We start from the raw sequence: 17,713 nt of genomic DNA, 5'->3' as shown, positions 1-17,713 counted from the left end.
TGTCAGGGATGGTATTAGCATGGTCCTTTAGAAAAGCTTTAGAGTCAGAGCTGGGAGCAAATCTCATCTTTGCCGCTTATCAATTAGGTGATCATAGGCAATTTATTTAACTTCTCCTTGCTTCCAAGAGGTCGTATGGTTGTAATCTAGTATTCTGAGGATTAAATGAGATAATGAATAGAATATAAACAAAGTACTTGGCACATAGCAGGCACTCAAAGAATGGGAGCTATACTATTATTGTTCAGTGAAATGTACAGGTAATTATCAAAGCAGTAAGTTTAAGAAACAAATTGCTAAACTACTATTAAGGACATGAAGGAATGAGAATGATATTTTAGGACAACTAAAATAATGAAGCAGACAAGGATGATCACATCTTTTGCTTGACTCCTCTGCCTTCTCAAACCACATTCCTATTTCTCTTCTTCATTACCAGACATATAAATTGTGATCTGCACACTGTCTCCATTTCTTACCCGCATCTCATGCCGCAATCCTCTTTAAGCTGGCGTTTAATATCCCCATGGCCATCCCCCACTGAACTGAAGGTATCATTTTCAAAAAGTTACTGAGGACCCGTTTACTAAATATAACGGACATTTTCCACTTTTCCAGTACAATCATACTGCTGACCAATTCCTCCAGCTTGAACCCTCTCTTCTCTTGACCTCTGCGATGTGACACCCTCGTGGCTAATGGTATGTCTAATTAGCCTTGCGTCAGGGACACAAATGGTCTTGGAGAGAATGCATTTGTTGGAGGAATAAATTAGATGGTTCCTTTGCTTCTCTGATATTCCTTATTTTCTACCTTACTGACCCCATTTCTTCTTCCTACCTCTCTAAACGAGGGCAGTCTCCAAGCTTCAGCCCTCAGTCCCCTACACGTCTAGTTCTGTGCTGTTACCACTGGTGAACTAACTTAATCACACGGCTTCAGTGATCATCTTCTCTATATAAGACTTCATGACTTCTCTCTTTTGAACACAAGTCCCCATTTCCAAATACTTATGGGATGTGTCCACTTATAAATTCCAGTATCACCTCAGGACATCTAGCACTTAGCTTTTCCTCTTCTCCCCCAAACTGGCTTTCGTCTCTGTCCTATTTCTGTCAATCTTGTCACCCGTGTTCAAGGCTGTATTTGATTCTTCCTTATTTCTTGTCCTCTATATCCAGTCAGTCACAAAGTCCTGTTCGTGTTTCCTTTATAATCCTCACTGAACCATCTCTTTTTATTTTACCGCCATCACCCTAATTCAGTTCCTCATCCCCTCACACCTAGACTATTTAAATCACCTGCTAACTGGTTGTACAGTTCTCTTTCTATCCCACTCAAGTTCATTCCCCACACTGCTGTTGAGAATCTTCTTTTTCTTTTTTTTTTTAAAGATTTTATTTTTTCCCTTTTTCTCCCCAAAGCCCCCCGGTACATAGTTGTATATTCTTCGTTGTGGGTCCTTCTAGTTGTGGCATGTGGGATGCCGCCTCAGCGTGGTTCAATGAGCAGTGCCATGTCCGCGCCCAGGATTCGAACCAACGAAACACTGGGCCGCCTGCAGCGGAGCGCGTGAACTTAACCACTCGGCCACGGGGCCAGCCCCAGAGAATCTTCTTAAAACACTGCTTTCATGACCCAACACTTCCCTAACCAAACATCTTCAGACTTCCCATAATACAGGAAAAAGTCCTGACTCCTTGGTTCGGCATTCAATGCCTATTAAAATGTGGCTTCGACCAACCTCTCCCATCTTACAACTCCTCTCCTTAAACCTTCTGATCTTGCCAGATTGGTCAGGCTCCTCAACTGACCCCTGAAACCTTCCTTTCATATTCCAGTCCCGTGTTTTCTGAACATTATTTTTCCTGTCTGGAAATCCCTTCCACCTTCCTTCTCTCTATGTAACAAAATTTACCATGTCTCTTAAAAAAACCTGCCTTCATAGTCACGGTCCATAACGATCTTTTCCTTTCTTCAACTCCTATAATACCACATAAGCAGCCCTTTGAAAATGTACTGGATTACTGCTTCACATTCAATCCTCACAACTATATGAGGTAGGTGGCATTATTACAGATGAGGAAATGCAGTCAAATAACTTGCCAAGTCACGTAGCAAGGAACTGGAAGAACTGGGATCCGAATCCTGTGCCTGAGAATAATGCCCAGACGACAGCACCTCTCTCATCTCCCTGTCTCTTCCTAAGCACAAATACAGCACGGTATTTGCACACAAGCAGGCGCTCAGTAAGCATGCTGACTGATGGTTTCCACAGCACCTGTGATTCTCTTGCACTCACAGAACTGTCCGTCTCAACCGTGCACATTAGGCACCCCAGCGTCACCTTCTTTACACGGCTTGATCGGTAATATAGTTCAAGACAGGGGATTTGCCAAAAATTCACGGCAATCCATTCTAAAAACAAATTTTGGTTTAAGTGAAGCTAAAAGGCCTTTATCTGATTCAAACATTAGGTGAGTTTGGGAATGAGGTCCACTTTACCACCTCTGGGCCCATCCTTGCTGTTTCCAAAGGATCAGGAAGTAAAAATAGGCTGGCTAGATGATGGCTTATGAAGTGAAATAGACTATTTATAGTTCTAGAGGTGGATGCTAAGGCAGCAGAATGGGATTTTCTCTGCTCTGGTAGCTAAGACCTCAGTAAAAGAACCCCACTAAAAGTGAATCATGGGTGGAAACTGGGATCCAAAGAGGATGATAGCAAGGAGGGAGCGAGAACAGAAAGAAGTACTGGCAATATTCTATGGAGGGCATGGCGCTGTCCGTTTCTGCAGAGTGGCTCGAAGCCATCAGATCCAGCCTTGTTCTCCACGGCTGGCACCACCTGACTGTGGGCTCTATCATTTCTGCATGATTCACGGTCTCAGTCCAGAACTGCTTGTCCTGACCCATCTCACAGTCCAGATCCTCTTTTGCTCCAGATCCCTCCAGCTTCTGGTCTTATTACCCATTTCCCCCCATCTCACAAATCTGACCTCACAGATTTGACATTCAGCATCGCTTCCCTTGTTAGGACTTGGATTTTCCTCTTATTGGATGGTTTAGTTTTGCCTTCCTGGAGTGATACCTCTGGTGCCACACACATTTGCCCAGTTTTCAGGCCCTCTATCCTGGAGCTGCCGAAAACGATCTCTTTGCCATCTCCACATGTTGGGCCCTTATTTGGAAAGATATGAGTGACAAAGACCAGAAGTGAGGCTCAGAAAAACTAATGAGGGGAAAAAGTGGGGGAGAAGAACAATATGAAGGAAAAATGCCACCTGAAAATTGTGGTGGGGATTAGAAATTCTAGGTTATCTTTGGGAAATTATGGAGAAAGGAAGAAGGCCATGGCTGCAATATAAAGCCACTGCCTAGACATATCCATACTCTTTAAGTGCCTGTATTCACTGTTTCCTCTGTGTTGGCTGCCCTTCCTGTCCTTCCCAATCTTTTCCGCAAGGCAAACTCCTATTCATCCTTCAAGACCTTCCTTAAACATGTTCTTCCCTGGAAAGCCTTCCCTGACTCTCTCAGACAGCTAATTGTTCCCTCCTCTGCTTCCACAGCTCTTTATATATGTCTATTATGCTTTTTATCACTTTTCCTGGCAATTTTGTCTCTCCCACCACTTCTTGGAGGACAAGGAGTAATTATCATATTCATCTTTGCATTCCCAGGACATAGCAGAGTGCCTGGCATATAGCATGTGTTTGTTGTGTGATAAAAGACATCAAGAGCAACATGAAAGCGCAGTTTGCACCACGCTTGCAAAAATCAAATTGGTTCCTGGTACTTTTCATGTGTAACCACGTTTTTCCTTGATTTAGAAGAAACGACTTTAGGCTCATAAAAGAAAATTCTATTGATATCACTGGCACATTAGCCAGTTTTTCATCTGCATGGGTGATAGAAACATGCCCCCCCCCGCCCCTGCCCCCCCCCCCCCCCCGCCCCCTTCCAAGAAGCTCCCAGAGCAAGCTTAACATTAGTGGTGCACCGCCCATCCTACCATTTTTATTGTAGTGAAAGCTAAATTACGCCATGAGCCTAAAGCTGCCACCAATCTTAGTGAATTGGTGGTGGGGGGTCAGGGGGTAATTAAAGAACACACTTCTGGAGCAAACCTAGGAAGAGGGGGAGGGAGGAAGATGATTTAGACCTTGCCTTACAAGAAATTTGTTAGAAACACGCAAAACAGCCGCTTCCTCTGGACATGACAGACCCAGTCCAGGTGTCCGGCAGTGACCTTACCCCATGAGTGTCAGATCATCACTCAGCACAGAAAACAAGGGACCAGTGCCTTTCTTGGGCATCCCCCTTTTTCAAACCTGGCAAATCTTGGGGCCTGCTTTTCCTTTAGGGGATTGTCCTCTCCTCCCAGCACCGACAATCCCCAGTTCCTTCTTCTGGTGCCCCCCAAGCACCAATCTTGCCTTCGTGTCCCAGGGGACCCCAGCTTGACTCCAGGTCAAAAGTGCCCGGCGATGGGGCTGTCAGGCCGCGGCTGAGCTGGGGGCGCCGAGGTCAGGCCCGATCCCCGGGTCTCCCACGCGGCGGGACGAGCGGAGGAGACGCAGGCCGCTCAAGGCCACGGGCTGGGGCGGCGCGGGCGGGGCTCGGCCCCCCGGAGAAACCGCGCGAGGGCCGGGGCTTCAGCCGCTTCCCCGCAGCCTCCCGCAAGCCCCGGCCCCGCATCCCCCGCAGCCGGTCGGTCCGCCGGCCCGCACTGCTCGGTCCCGGGGCGGGGGCCCCACGTCGCGGCTCCCGGGGCAGGCCGCCCGCCGGCCCGTGGCCACCGCAGTGCCCCGCCCCGCGCGGCCCGGCGCGGCCGCCGCGCCCCGGCCCGGCCGTGACAGCTGGGCGCCCAAAGGGTTAAGCCGGCGGTGCAGCCGCCCGAGTGCCCCGCGCGCGGCCGGGCCGCCGCGAGCCGGCCCCAGCGCGCACGCGCCCGCCCGTTACCTGCGGTCGCGTTCGCGCTCCTCCTCCACCTGGCCGCTCTCTCCCGGGGGCCGCCCCTCAGCCCGCCCCCTCGGCTCGGCGCCGCGCTCCCTGCTGGCTGCTCGGACACGGCCCGGGAGGAGGGGCGTGGGCGATTACCATATATTAGCATACCAGCGCGCGTCACGTGGCCTCTCCAGCCAATGGTCACTCTGGAAAGGCGGGGATTGGGCTGAATTCGCCTAGGTGCTGCTCCGGGCCTGAACCGGTGGCCATGGCAACGGCTGGGAGGGCGGGGGAGTGGGGAGGCGCTGGAGTCCCGCGGCTCTGCCGGAGCACCTTCCCTACCTGAGCTGCGTGCGCGGACCTCGCGCCCTTTTCCCATCCCGCGGAAGAAGAGCAGCTGAATTTGGCTCCTCTCGGAAGGATTCAGATTCAGCAAACATTTATGGAGCGCTTACCACGTGCCTAACACTTTCCTGCAGAATGTGGTTCTTGGGGTAACCCTGTGATGTCAGTACTGTTAGTCCCATTTGATAGAAGGGAAAGCGGAGGCTCAGAGAGGTTAGCTCACTCACCCAAAGTCATACAGCCACACTAACTGGCAAACGTGGAGATCTGAACCCATTTCTAACTTCAGGCCCAGGACTCTCCTGAGTTATTTTCTCCAGCAGGGGTCTCCCAGCACCTCCTCACAATTCCAGGTATACCAAGCAGCTGAGAAAAATCGTCGTACAAACTTTGTATAGTGCTTTAGTGTTTCTTTACAATGACCTGTGAGGTTAGCAGGCAGAACAGTTATGCCCATATTGCAGGTGAGGAGAAATGAGGCTCAGAGAGGTGATGTGACCTGCCTTAGGGCAAACAGCTATCAAGAACTGATGCTTAATTACTCTGATTTATACTCAAGCTCACTACTTTAAAAACTTTTAAATTCAATCTTCCCAACACGGCAGTATTGCTATGACCATTTTACAGATTAAGAAACTGAGGCTTTGGGAAGTTAAGCGAATTCCCCAAGGTTACAGAGCTAGTAAGTAGCAGATTTAGGGTTTAAATCCAGGTTTATCCGGCTCTAGAGCTAGTCTCATTGCATCAGGTTCACTTTATTTAGGCTTGGACTTTTAAACCCCTTCTCTAACGGAACTTTCTCTCTCTTCCTCTTAAGCTGTGACTATGTTCTCTTTTAACCCAGACAGATAACACGTGGCAAGTGATATGCATTAAGGTCACAGAGGCTAACTAGTAAAAGAGAATAGAGTCACTCTTGCAGGTGGGTAAGGATGCTCTATAATTCTCTGCCTCTTCATTTTCACCCCTGGGGATCTGAGAGTTCCCCAAAGGCAGGCTGGTTTAAAAGCATAAACATCTGCACATAGACCTTCCTTCTGCTCCTTTCTTTAGTTTAGCTCAGTGGTTCTTTAATTATTAGACAAGGCCATATGCCTCGCTAAAATTCACTAAGTTCAGTAGGCGTTTTAAAGGATCATCAAAGATAATTTTGAATATAAATGTACATTTCACCTTACCGGGCTAGCTTAAAGCCTAGTGTCCTCCTGAGCTGTGACTAGTGTTTAAGGTACAAATGAGGAGGCAGACCTACTTGGGTTAAAAGCCTGACTTTCCTACTCACTCGCTGTGTCACCTTGGGCAAGTTATTTAACCTCTCTGTGCCTCAATTTCCTCATTTGTAAAATAGGATAGGAATGTTGTGAGAATTAAATGAATTAACGTATAAAATCACTTAGCACGAGCCCTAGCCCGGAGGTAAATCTTCCATAAGAGTTAGCTGTTATTGACCCAGGAGCTTTCCTAGGAAAAGACAACCCACGGTTTCCTAGCTGGCTTTGGAATTCTGAAGCTGCCTCTCATCCCTCATGGTGTATTAAACAGCCTGTTGTGCCGGTGAAGGCTTGTTATCTCTTCAAATTACATTGTCTCTTCTTAGGATCATAAATAATTCCTGGACTCAAAGGAGCTGGTTTCTCCTGCACATCTCCTAGCACCAAATTACCAGAGCGGCTCCTTGCAGAAGGGGATCTTGACAAACTGCGGAGCCATAAGTCAGGTTCCTTGAAACACTTTTATGAGTGCCTTAATGAGGGAGATGAGCTGTCATCAGGAACTCATCTCGTCCTTCCTAGCCACAGGAAATGAGCTCTTTGTGCTCAAAGGGTTTCCAAAGCTGAGTGCTAAGAGTTTTCAGGAAGTGGGCCAGGGATGAGAAGCTGTTGACTCAGAGAATCCGGGGGCTAAACAGCCCCCATCCTGCCATTCACCTTACAGGGTCAAATTACTCACGGTCTTATTGCAGCAATAGCACCGAAGGGTGGGCTGTGCGTGTTAATCCTTCCCCTTCCCGCCGTGTACACACTTTAACAGCCAACACACCACCACCGCCCCAAAAGATAGTGTAGTATAGACCAATGGTTGAGAGTATTGTCCTCGGAGCCAAAGAAGCAAGTGTGGTTCCTGCTTACGCTACTCATTTTGTGTGTGACCTTGGGAAAGTTGCTTAACCTCTCTGTGTCTCAGTACCCACATTTGCAAAATGGGAATAATCCAGTGCCCACCTCTTGTGAGAATTAAATGAATTACTAACATAAAGTGCTTAGGACATCCTATAGGAAGCACTAGAGATGTATTTTCTAATTAAACAAAAGACACATATCAGTCCAATACAAACAAAGTACTTTCTAAGAGGCAACCACAGCCTAAGCGAACCACTCTAGGCCCTCTCCTAACCATATGCTGCCCACCTCTCCCTCTGACTTGCAAATAAATGTTGTCCAGGAATAGGAAGAACATGTGCTTGGGAACTCTAGTTTGAATCCTGACTCTGCCACATTGCTTGTTCTGTGAACTTGGCCAAGTTATTTTACATCTGTGAGCCACGGTAACATTATTTGTGAAAGGGGACTAACTTCCTCCCAGAGTTGTTCTGAGCGTTCAGTTAGATAGTGTCTGGCAAGATGTGATGAGGGCCTGAACTGGACAGGTCCTGCTTGACCATAATCACCTTGCTCTTTTAAAGATTTTATTTTTCCTTTTTTTCTCCCCAAAGCCCCCGGTACATAGTTGTGTAATTTTAGTTGTGGGTCCTTCCAGTTGTGGCATGTGGGATGCCATCTCAGCATGGCCTGATGAGCGGTGCCATGTCCGCGCCCAGGATTCGAACTGGCGAAACCCTGGCCCGCTGAAGTGGAGCTCATGAACTTAACCACTTGGCCACGGTGCTGGCCCCCTCACCTTGCTCTTTTGCTAAGCTGTTTCTGGGAGCATCTTGTTCTCCAATAGTGAAAATAACTGCCATTTATTGAGCACTTACTCCGGCTCTGTGCTATATACATCATCTTACTTAATACTTATAATAAGACAAAGGCCCAGAGGGATTAAGTAACTTGTCCAAGATCACAATGGAAGTCAGTTGCAGAGCCAGGATTCAAGCCAGGACTGTCTGATTCCCAAGGCCATGCTAATGACCCACCATGCCACAGGCCTGCAATCCAGTTTAGCTCATAGAACTCAGGGAATGTGTGTTAGATTTCTTTAGCATTCCTCCAGCAGCCATACACACATGCTCTCCAACAGCACCCAGCACAGTAAATGATCCACATATATTTACTGAATGAGGGAAAGTAAATGACTGTGACATCCTCGTATAGTGATGAAAGCCCCTTTTTTTCTTGGGCTGTCCCCAGTAGGGGAGAAAAGCAGCTGGCAACCCTCCACCCCACCCCCTAGCATCCTCTTCCTGCTAAATAATCATGTGGAAGGTCTTCCTCCTTCTCCCATGGGGCAGGCAGGCTTCTTGGTTTCAGAGACCCACAACAGGCACAGCGATGACTCATCTTCAGTGAACATTGCAGGGATGACATGGCTCTGGTGCTTTCTTAGGGCTCATTGAGCGCGGATCAGTGGGCTGGTTTCCAAATAATGGCCTTGGATAGGTATGTCAGTTTCCCAGGGCTGCAGTAACAAAATGCCACAAACTGGGTGGCTTAAAACAATACAGATTTATTCTCTCACGACTCAGAAGGCCAGAAGTCCCAAATCAAGCTGTCAGCAGGGTTGGTTCTTTCTCAGGGGCTCAGAGGGAGAATTTGCTCAATGCCTCTCTCCTAGCTTTGGGTGGTTGCCAGCAATCCTCGGCATTCCTTGGCTTGTGGATGCATCGCTCCAATCTCTGTCTCCATTGTCACGTGGCCTTCTCCCTGTGTGTCTGCATCCAAACTTCCCTCTTCTTATAAGAACACCAGACCTATTGGAGGCGGGCCCACCCTAATCCAGTAGGACCTTATCTTAACTTGATGACATCTACAAAGACCCTCTCTCCAAATAAGGTCACCTTCACAAGTACCAGGGGTTAGGACTTGAACATAACTTTTCTGGGGGACACAATTCAACCCCACAACAATATGTTTGGGATAGAAGAGAAGATGGAAAATGAGGGACTAGCCTAAAGAGAAAGGAGAGGTGGTCCACAATGGGCAGATCATACTTGCATAATGGAGTGTGACTCAGGGTCCCTCAGGTGTGGGACTAAGGTTTCATTCTTGGCCACTCTCATTCTTTGCCAAAAAGATGTCTCCAGCTTACAGACTCACAATATCAGAGCTGGAAGGGACTTCAGAGGTTCATTCATCCATTCAACAAACATTTATCAAACATTCTTCAAGGAGCTAGGCGTTTAGACAGAAAAGAAATGGTCTGGGGAAACTGAGGCCCAGAGAGGGAATGTGATTGTCTAAGATTACACATCAAATTAGAATACAACCAGGAGCAGAATGGGGCATCCGGGCCCCAATCCTGAGCCCTTTGATGCCTACCAGGAAGTCTACCCACTCTCTGGGCCTGAACCTCTGGTGCACAGACAGATCTAGGTTTTCGGTGTGTTTTTTTTGGTATGCTTTTTGGTGAGGAAGATTGGCCCTGAGCTAATATCTGTTGCCAATCCTCCTCTTTTTGCTTGAGGAAGATTGTCCTTAACAGCTAACGTCTGTGCCAATCTTCCTCTAGTTTTTGTATGTGGGACGCTGCCACAGCATGGCTTGATGAGTGGTGTGCAGGTCTGTGCCTGGGATCCGAATCTGTGAACCCCGGGTCTCTGAAGCAGAGTGTGAACCCAACCACCACGCCACCAGGCCAGCCCCAGATCTAGGTTTTGTAAAGGTGTTTGTGTTCTGAGGCTCATTACCAGCCCCCCCAAGCTTCCATAGGCCAGTCCAGTACTTGAGGGGCTTTGGAACCTCAGACAAAGCTGGAACCATCCCCTCTCTGAAAATATAATCCTGCAGCCTTTCTTCTCTTTAGTCTAAGCCGTTGGCTAATCTTTGAAGCATCATCTCTGGATGTCACAGCAGAATTGGGCCTAAGGGAACTCCTTGGGGCCAGAGACAATGTCTTGTTCATCTTTTTTGCCCTCAGGGCTAACACAGAAACCATCATGGAATCTGCTCTCAATAACCATTTGTTCAACGAATGAAAGAATGTCGATCTGGTTAGTACCAAGGGCTATTTATTTCTCACTGTTTCTATATCCCATGCCCAGTGATGGTTGCAGAGTTGGTTTAAGATAACTAAATTCCACTCTGAAAGTCACAGCTCTTTTGACAGGAATATTCCATTTGTCACTACATCATTAGCAGAGATGGTGTCTTGCTCCCATTATTGGCGGCCGAGACGAATATTGTCCTGCCTCGAGCTGTCATCATGTGAGATATCAGTCTGGAGCAGTGAGGCTGAAAACTGGGGCAGGCTGGGGTCAGAGATGGGGTCAACCCAGCAGGAGTTGTCAGATCAGAGCAGGGGCGAGAGGGAGGTCAGATGGGAGATCAAAGTCCAGGAACTAGGCAGGTACACGGTCAGTCCAGCTCTCCCGAGGACGGTGGCCTGTGCCTGGAGTCCCTTAGGAAAAGGTCCACTGAGGCAGGTCCACTGAGCTGGCCTTCTGCTCGCAGGGCCCCAGAGGGTTCTTTGTAATTGATCTGGGCTTGGGTTCCCTCCTCACAAAGGGGATACAATCAATCAGCATTATTTGGCAGGCCTTATGTTCACAGGATTAGAAGAACTTTAAAATCCTGGAGGCAGCCTCATTTGTTCTAGTCATATGGCCCCAGGCTTCCTGCTAATTTTTAGATTCACAGTTTTAGGTCGAATTCTGGCTGTGCATCAGAGTCACCTGTGAAACTTGTTCAAATACAGATTCCCAGGTCCCAGCCCGAGAGACTCTGGTTCTCCCAGTCTGGGGCGGGCTGCTGACATCTTGAGAGGCTGTAAGGTGCAGTGGTTGAGTGTGGAGGCTCTGGAGCGAGGCCGCTTAGATTTCCGATAGTTCTGCCACTAGTGCAGTGAACTTGGGCGAATTTCTCAACCTTTCTGTGCCTCAGTATCTTATCTATAAAGGGGAATAATAATATTCTGCTCATTGATTTGATGATTAATGATTTAATACATGCAAAGTCTTAGAATAAGTGCTCAATAAATGTTACTTTTTTAATCTTTCTTTTTATCAAGTTCTACAAGTGCTTCAGAAGCACAGTCCTTCATTCACTCATTAAAAAAATAATTACCAAGTACTGCCGCCTGCCAGGACCCATGCGAGACACATAGAATCCTGCCCAGTTTATCGTCTGGCAGGGAGGCCCGCATTGGGAAGCATTGTTCTACTCACTGCCTTCAGCTCTCCGAACCCTCGTTGCAATCTAAGGCTCTGGTCCTCACCTCTGACGTCCCTTGGGCACAATGACCTTCATTTCATAACGCTGAAATGGAACAAAGTGGAAAGAACGTAGCAGTCCAAGAATTTAGACTTGGTGTGCCATTTTCTGGCTGAGTGACAGTGGACAAACCACACGTAGATGGTACCTTCTGTCTACCGCCTGCCCAGTGTCCGTTTTCTAGGAATGGTCCCACACCTCCTGTATCCACAGGGCGGAGAGAAGAAGAGCCAAACACACCTGTGATTCTGCCCCTCCCCCAGGTCACAGACGATTGGTCAGGGAGAACACCTGGCCCAAGCTGAGCCAATCACATCCCATCTCCAGGATGCTGGAATGGAGCTGAAGCCTTGCTGCCTGACTCTGGCTGTGCTCTTGAACGAAGGTGATGTAAACACAGGAGCTGTTGGCCGTGGACATTTCCCACCGTGCATACCAAGAAGAGCCAGTCAGTCTGCAGAAAAAGAAAAGAAAAGCCAGTGCTTGGATTTCTCAGGGCGCTGAGGTTCCTGATCTCCTCCCTATCGCTGTCCCCAACCTTGGATTCTGTGACACATCCTCCATCCTTCTAGTAAATTCCTCTTGGTGTTGAAGTCTGATGTTGGGCATCTCTTCTTTTCACCTGGTGCCTGGAAGGCAGGCTGTACCCACAGCATCTGGTTGTCCCATGCTCAAGAGGTCCGTTTCCGGGCTGCTCAGGGAGAAGCAAATTCAAGGGTCCTGATCCGGAGTCTTGAGACCAAAGACCCCCAGCCCAGCTCTGGAGCCTCTGTCCTACTTTGAATGAGCTTTTGGTTCAGAGAATTTTAGGAGCACAGAGAGGAGGAAAGGGTGTAGGGTCTTGAACACCAGTGAGGGGGCCTGGCCAGGCCTTTCATGGGAGGGATCCCTCTTTCTAACTTTCCTTAGATAAGGAGGAGTCTGCTGGAGAGCCAGTCTCTGTGCCACCCGGTCCTGCTCTGTTCTTTCACATTCGCGATTCCTCAGACACTGACGCTCTTTCTGAACTGAACTGGATTTCTCCCCCACACCTGGAACTGGTTGTTAGGACTTGTCTATCTCTCTTGGGGTTGGAAGTTGGAGTGGGGAGCAAGAAGGTGAAGTGCAGCCATTTCTGTCAATTTTCTAAGCTTCTGGTGATTTCTTTACCTCAGCCCTGCCTCTCTAGCTTGTCACGGAAGTGATCGATGTCACCTCCCCAGCACCCCTTTGGACCGGCTAGGTATCAGTTCCTTCATTTCACAGACAGGGATGACATTTAGCTGCTTTGCCCCAGTGCAGCCTCAAATGCTTGTTAATTTAGTGAACTGTTTTTTTTATTGACAGCAGCTCCACGTCCCCTAAGTGCCCCTCCAGCTCCCCTTCACTCTGGTTTTTCCCCTGGGACCCCCCCAGACCTCTGCACCACCCAGAAACGAAAAGTTTAATACCTGGCACAGCAGGGCCCCCGCCGGACACACTCATGCTCTAGAACTTGGGCTGGAGCGCTTGGCACGCTCTCTGACGTGTTCCTGTCCCTGCCTCACTGGATTTGATTTTAAATACTCTCTTCTTTACAGTTCAGGTTTAGAAAAGTTGACTAACTTAATTCATTCTTTTCCTCGTTCATTCATTTACTCATTTAACAAATTTTTATTGAGTGGCCTCTTAGGGCCAGGCCTGGGCTCAGCGCTGAGGATACAATGAGCGACACAACTAACACGGAGCATTCAGATCAGTGCAGACACAGATGAAAAACTAGGAGGTAAGTAGATAAATATATAATAAAAATCTGACCAGTGTTACGAAAAGAAAACCGGGGTGCTGTGAGAGAATCATGGAGAGACCCTCTTTTAGACAGGAGGCCTCTGAAGAACGTGAGGCACTTGTCAGACAAAGAGAGGGAAGAATTGTTCAGACACAGAAGCCACAGCGTTTCTGAAGACCGTGGTGTTAGGTGAACCCCGCGCAAGGTCACCAAGGGACAGGGCTGGGTCTGGGTTCTGTCTGACTCTGAAGTCCATGTTTTTAATTTCCTTCTGGACTGTCTTGCCCTTACTCATCCAGCCACCTTTCCTAGATCCTCGGGTGTGGGCCTCAGGTCTCCTGCAAATCACTGCTGTGCTGTCTATACCATAAGATAGTGCCCTTGTGTTATAGCGCACAGCTGTGCCTCAGTCGGAGGTCTCTTGCCACCTCAGCAAGTGCATCTCTCATTAAACTAGGGCATCTAATCACATGAGGTACAAAAGGCATACCAGAGATGTAGAGAAGGGTGGTGGGGATGGTTGCGAGCATTATGAATGTATTTGATACCACTGCTTGGTGCACTTAAAAATGGTTAAGATGGTAGATTTTACGTGTATTTTACTTCAATAAAAACATTTTTTAAAAAAGGACTATTAGGGGCTGGCCCAGTGGTGCCATGGTTAAGTTCACGTGCTCCGCTCCAGTGGCCTGGGGTTCACCAGTTTGGATCCCAAGCGAGGACATATGTACCGCTTATCAAGCCATGCTGTGGCAGGTGTCCCACATATAAAGTAGAGGAAGATGGGCACAGATGTTAGCTCAGGGCCAATCTTCCTCACCAAGAAAAAAAAAAGGAATATTAGAAAAACTGCGTAAGGAGAGTCTCCTGCAAGCTAACCTCTGTGGTAGGGGTGGGGAAAGAGCTTTCACTCCTAAGCTGCACGCGGTGTCTGCTTCTGTTGCCGGTCCTGCCCACAGCCCCTCTGAAGGCAGCTTTGTGCACCATCCCCATCCAGCTCCTCCACTCCTGGTCATAGCTGAGTAGCCCAAGTGTGGGCATCTGGCTTCAATCTGGAGCAAGGAAGAGGCAAGAATAGATGAGCTGCCCTCATGAATTTGAACCAGGGAGGACTTCTTGTGGACAGAAGTTGAGGAAGCTGGTCAGGAGTGAGAGGAGAAGGCAGCAGAGATGCCAAGAAAACACGTCCTGACCGTGGCAGAGACTGCTAACTGCCTTCCAGGATCCCTTACCCTCAGTTCTGGCAGATGTTAACACTGGCTCTCTGGAAGGTGGGGTGGGGTACGGAAGTCCAGATTTCTAGCGTTTGCCAATTCCTGTGGTGTAAACTCTCCCCCTCAGGCTGGTTTCAGGTCATGTTAATGAACACAGAACTGGGGACAAAACACTTGCAATTGGCTCTCATGAGCCTACAATGAGCCAGCTCCGGAACACCACTGAATTATCCCCTTCTTTCTTCTAGTAGTGGGAAGCCCACTTTGCATTTCATCAAGGCACGTGGCCACCTGGCTAGAAACTACTTGCCCAGCCTCCTTATATTAGCTGTGGCCATGTGAGTAAGATCTTGTCAATGAGCTATGAGCAGAAGAGATGTGGGCAACTTCTCTGTACGTCCTTAAAAGACACACTGGTCGTCCATCATCTCTCTCTTTCCTCCTTCATGCGGGCTGGAAGCTGGGCATGGTGCAGATGAGGATAAAAGCATGCAAGATGGCAGGAGCAGCAGGTTGGAAGGAAGCTGGATCTTTGGGCAACCTCATGGAGCTAAGCTGCCTTACAACCCTGGATCAGCCACTTCCCTCTACACTGTTTTATGAAAGAAGTAAATGGTATCTTATTTAAGACTTAAATTTTGGAATCTCTCTATTATGGTAACTCACCTTGACCACTAATCAATACTTAGCCCTAGGACTGCCTGGGATTTGATGCATTTTGTGGATATCTTTATCACAAACCCCATCCTCCCTTTAAAGATGTCCCAAATGAGTCCGTCTATCTATATATATTTTTTTCTTTTCACGAGGATGATTGGCCCAGAGTTAACACCCATTGCCAATCTTCCTCTTTTTGCTTGAGGAAAATTGCTGTTTAATGTGGGACAGCACCACAGCATGGCTTGACAAGCAGTGCTAGGTCTGTGCCCGGGATCCGAACCTGTGAACCCCAGGCCACCGAAGTGGAGTGCACTAACTTAACCACTACGCCACTGGACCAGCCCTGAGTCTGTCTATATTATAAGCAAACAATTATTAGTCAGCATTTGTTAGGCTATGCAGCAGAAACCATCCCACGATCTCAATGGCTGACAACAACGAGGGTTTATTTCTCACTCACGGTACATGACAGCTGCAGGTCCTGTTCCATACGTCTTCACCTTCTGTGTCTCAGCCTGAAGGAGCAGCCCCCCAGACCAGTCTAGAGAAGGAAGGAAAAATGCTGTGGTTGAACCTTGCAATGGCTCTTAAAGCTTCTCCTGGGACGTGGCATATGTGACTTCTACTCACCTTCCATTAGCCAAAGGAAGCCAGTGGCCTAGGCTGACACCTCGGGGCAGTGAGGTATACTCCCCCCATAGACAGGCACTGCGGGTCTCATTGCAATGGGCAGAGATGGGTGATCCTTTTACTGAGAGCCCAGCAAATAGTTGAGAATAATAATGCAACCCACCGCAAGAGCCTCAAATGAGAAAGCATGCATTAGGTCAGGGCAGCTGCTCTTACTGTTCCCATTTTGCAGAGGAGGAAAGTGGGGCTTAGAGAGGACGAGGCCCACAAAGTCATACAGTCTTATATTTGCTATTAGAGCTGGAAATTTCTGAGAAGCTCATCTCAATTCTCCTGCTGTGGATCACGTTGTTGTTAATAAGACCTTGTAGATATAGAATAGTCTAGAATACTCTCTGCCTTCTATCGTCTATTTTTGGAAGCCAAGCTCTGGAGTCTGCGAAGAGCTCGCTTAAGCTCAGCATGTAGAAAGAGAGGAAAAGGCTGCAAACTATAAAGTTAGGAGGTTTGCGGGCTAGTCCAGGGGCTCTTACTAAGTCACTGTTCACCTTCAGACAGTTATTTAACCCCTCTGGGTCCCAGTCGTCTGTATAGGGAAAATATCGGAGTTTGAAATTAATAAGGTTAATCTGGCTCTAAGATGCTAAAATCTAATTTCTCTATTCCCTGTGGAAATTTAGGGGTGTCTTTTAAGAAGCCCTGTTCTTTAGTTAAAAATTATCTTGGGCCAATTCTGTGGCCAAGTGGTTGGGTTTGCGCGCTACACTTCGATGGCCCAGGGTTTTGCCAGTTTGGATCCTGGGCGTGGACCTCACGCTGCTCATTGGGCCATGCTGGGGTGGCGTCCCACATGGGACAACCAGGACCTACAACTGGAATATGCAACTGTGCTTTGGGGGGCTTTGGGGAGAAGAAGAAGAAGAAAAAAAAAAGATTGGCAACAGATGTTAGCTCAGGTGCCAATCTTTAAAAAAAACAAAAAAAAATTATCTTGGGGCTGGCCCAGTGGTGTAGTAGTTATGTTCGCATGCTCCACTTCAGCGGCCTGGGATTTGCAGGTTTGGATCCTGGGTGTGGACCTAGCACCACTCGTCAAGCCATGCTGCGGCAGCACACCACATAAAATAGAGGAAGATTGGCACAGATGTTAGCTCAGGTCCAGTCTTATACACACACACACACACACACACACACAAATTATCCTGAGGGGCCGGCCCTGTGGCATAGTGGTTAATTTGGCATGCCCCACTTTGGTGGCCCAGGTTCGCAGGTTTGGATCCCGGGCACAGACCTATACCACTTGTCAGCCATGCTGTGGTGGCCACTCATATATAAACTGGAGGAAGTGGCACAGATGTTCACTCAGGGATAATCTTCCTCAGCAAAACAAAACAAAACAAAAACTAAAACAAAACTTGAAGGATATCCATCTATGTTCATTCATTCATCCATCCATCCATCCATTCACTCATTCATTCATCACTGGTTTATGGCATGTCCTCTGTGCCAGGCTCTGCTCTAGGCACTGGGGGTACAGAGATGAATAAGGTCTCTGGGAGTTTACAGTCTATTGGAGGAACAGACAGAGACACCGATAAGGGTAAAACCTGCAGTAAGTTGTCCTAATTACAAAACAGGGAGGTCAGAGCTATAAAGAGGTGTATGAAGATGCTGCCCCAGGCCAGGGAGGAAGCGGCTTTCTCAGCCTGGGTGTGGTGCCAATCAATCAGGGGAGAAGACCAGGCAGAGAGGTGAACACGATGAGTTCAGGTGGGGAGGCCTGTGGGCCATGTGAGAGGA

At 48.2% G+C, this 17,713-nt stretch overlaps 2 protein-coding genes and 1 long non-coding RNA gene across 10 annotated transcripts in view; 1 reads left to right on the top strand and 2 right to left on the bottom strand.

The window, feature by feature from the left end:
* The window catches only part of PHC2 (polyhomeotic homolog 2), a 117,101-nt gene extending 112,017 nt beyond the window's left edge, over nt 1-5,084 (bottom strand). Inside the window, exon 1 of one of the 5 annotated variants that reach the window (XM_070249461.1) lies at nt 4,965-5,084. The gene's annotated coding sequence lies outside the window, so the exon portion shown is untranslated. Of the gene's footprint in view, nt 1-4,333; nt 4,598-4,964 lie in introns of those variants that run through there. The other 4 variants (XM_005607236.4, XM_023633995.2, XM_070249454.1 and 1 more) reach the window with 4 other exon arrangements.
* Nucleotides 1-17,713, top strand: part of TLR12 (toll like receptor 12) — a 131,696-nt gene that overhangs the window by 88,675 nt on the left and 25,308 nt on the right. The gene's annotated exons all lie outside the window — the stretch shown is intronic.
* The window catches only part of LOC111771577 (uncharacterized), a 34,272-nt gene continuing 26,998 nt past the window's right edge, over nt 10,440-17,713 (bottom strand). The window contains exons 4-7 of one of the 4 annotated variants that reach the window (XR_002805481.2): nt 15,744-15,824; nt 12,201-12,353; nt 11,617-12,116; nt 10,440-11,340 (exon numbers count right to left, since the gene is read on the bottom strand). This is a non-coding gene — a long non-coding RNA (uncharacterized lncRNA). Of the gene's footprint in view, nt 11,341-11,616; nt 12,117-12,200; nt 12,354-14,288; nt 14,462-15,704; nt 15,825-17,713 lie in introns of those variants that run through there. The other 3 variants (XR_011432005.1, XR_011432007.1, XR_011432004.1) reach the window with 3 other exon arrangements.

The sequence above is a fragment of the Equus caballus genome, chromosome 2 (assembly GCF_041296265.1).
Source record: "Equus caballus isolate H_3958 breed thoroughbred chromosome 2, TB-T2T, whole genome shotgun sequence".
Lineage (NCBI taxonomy): Eukaryota > Metazoa > Chordata > Mammalia > Perissodactyla > Equidae > Equus > Equus caballus.
Note: the sequence above shows the minus strand (reverse complement) of the source record. Positions and strands in the feature narration are given on the sequence as shown.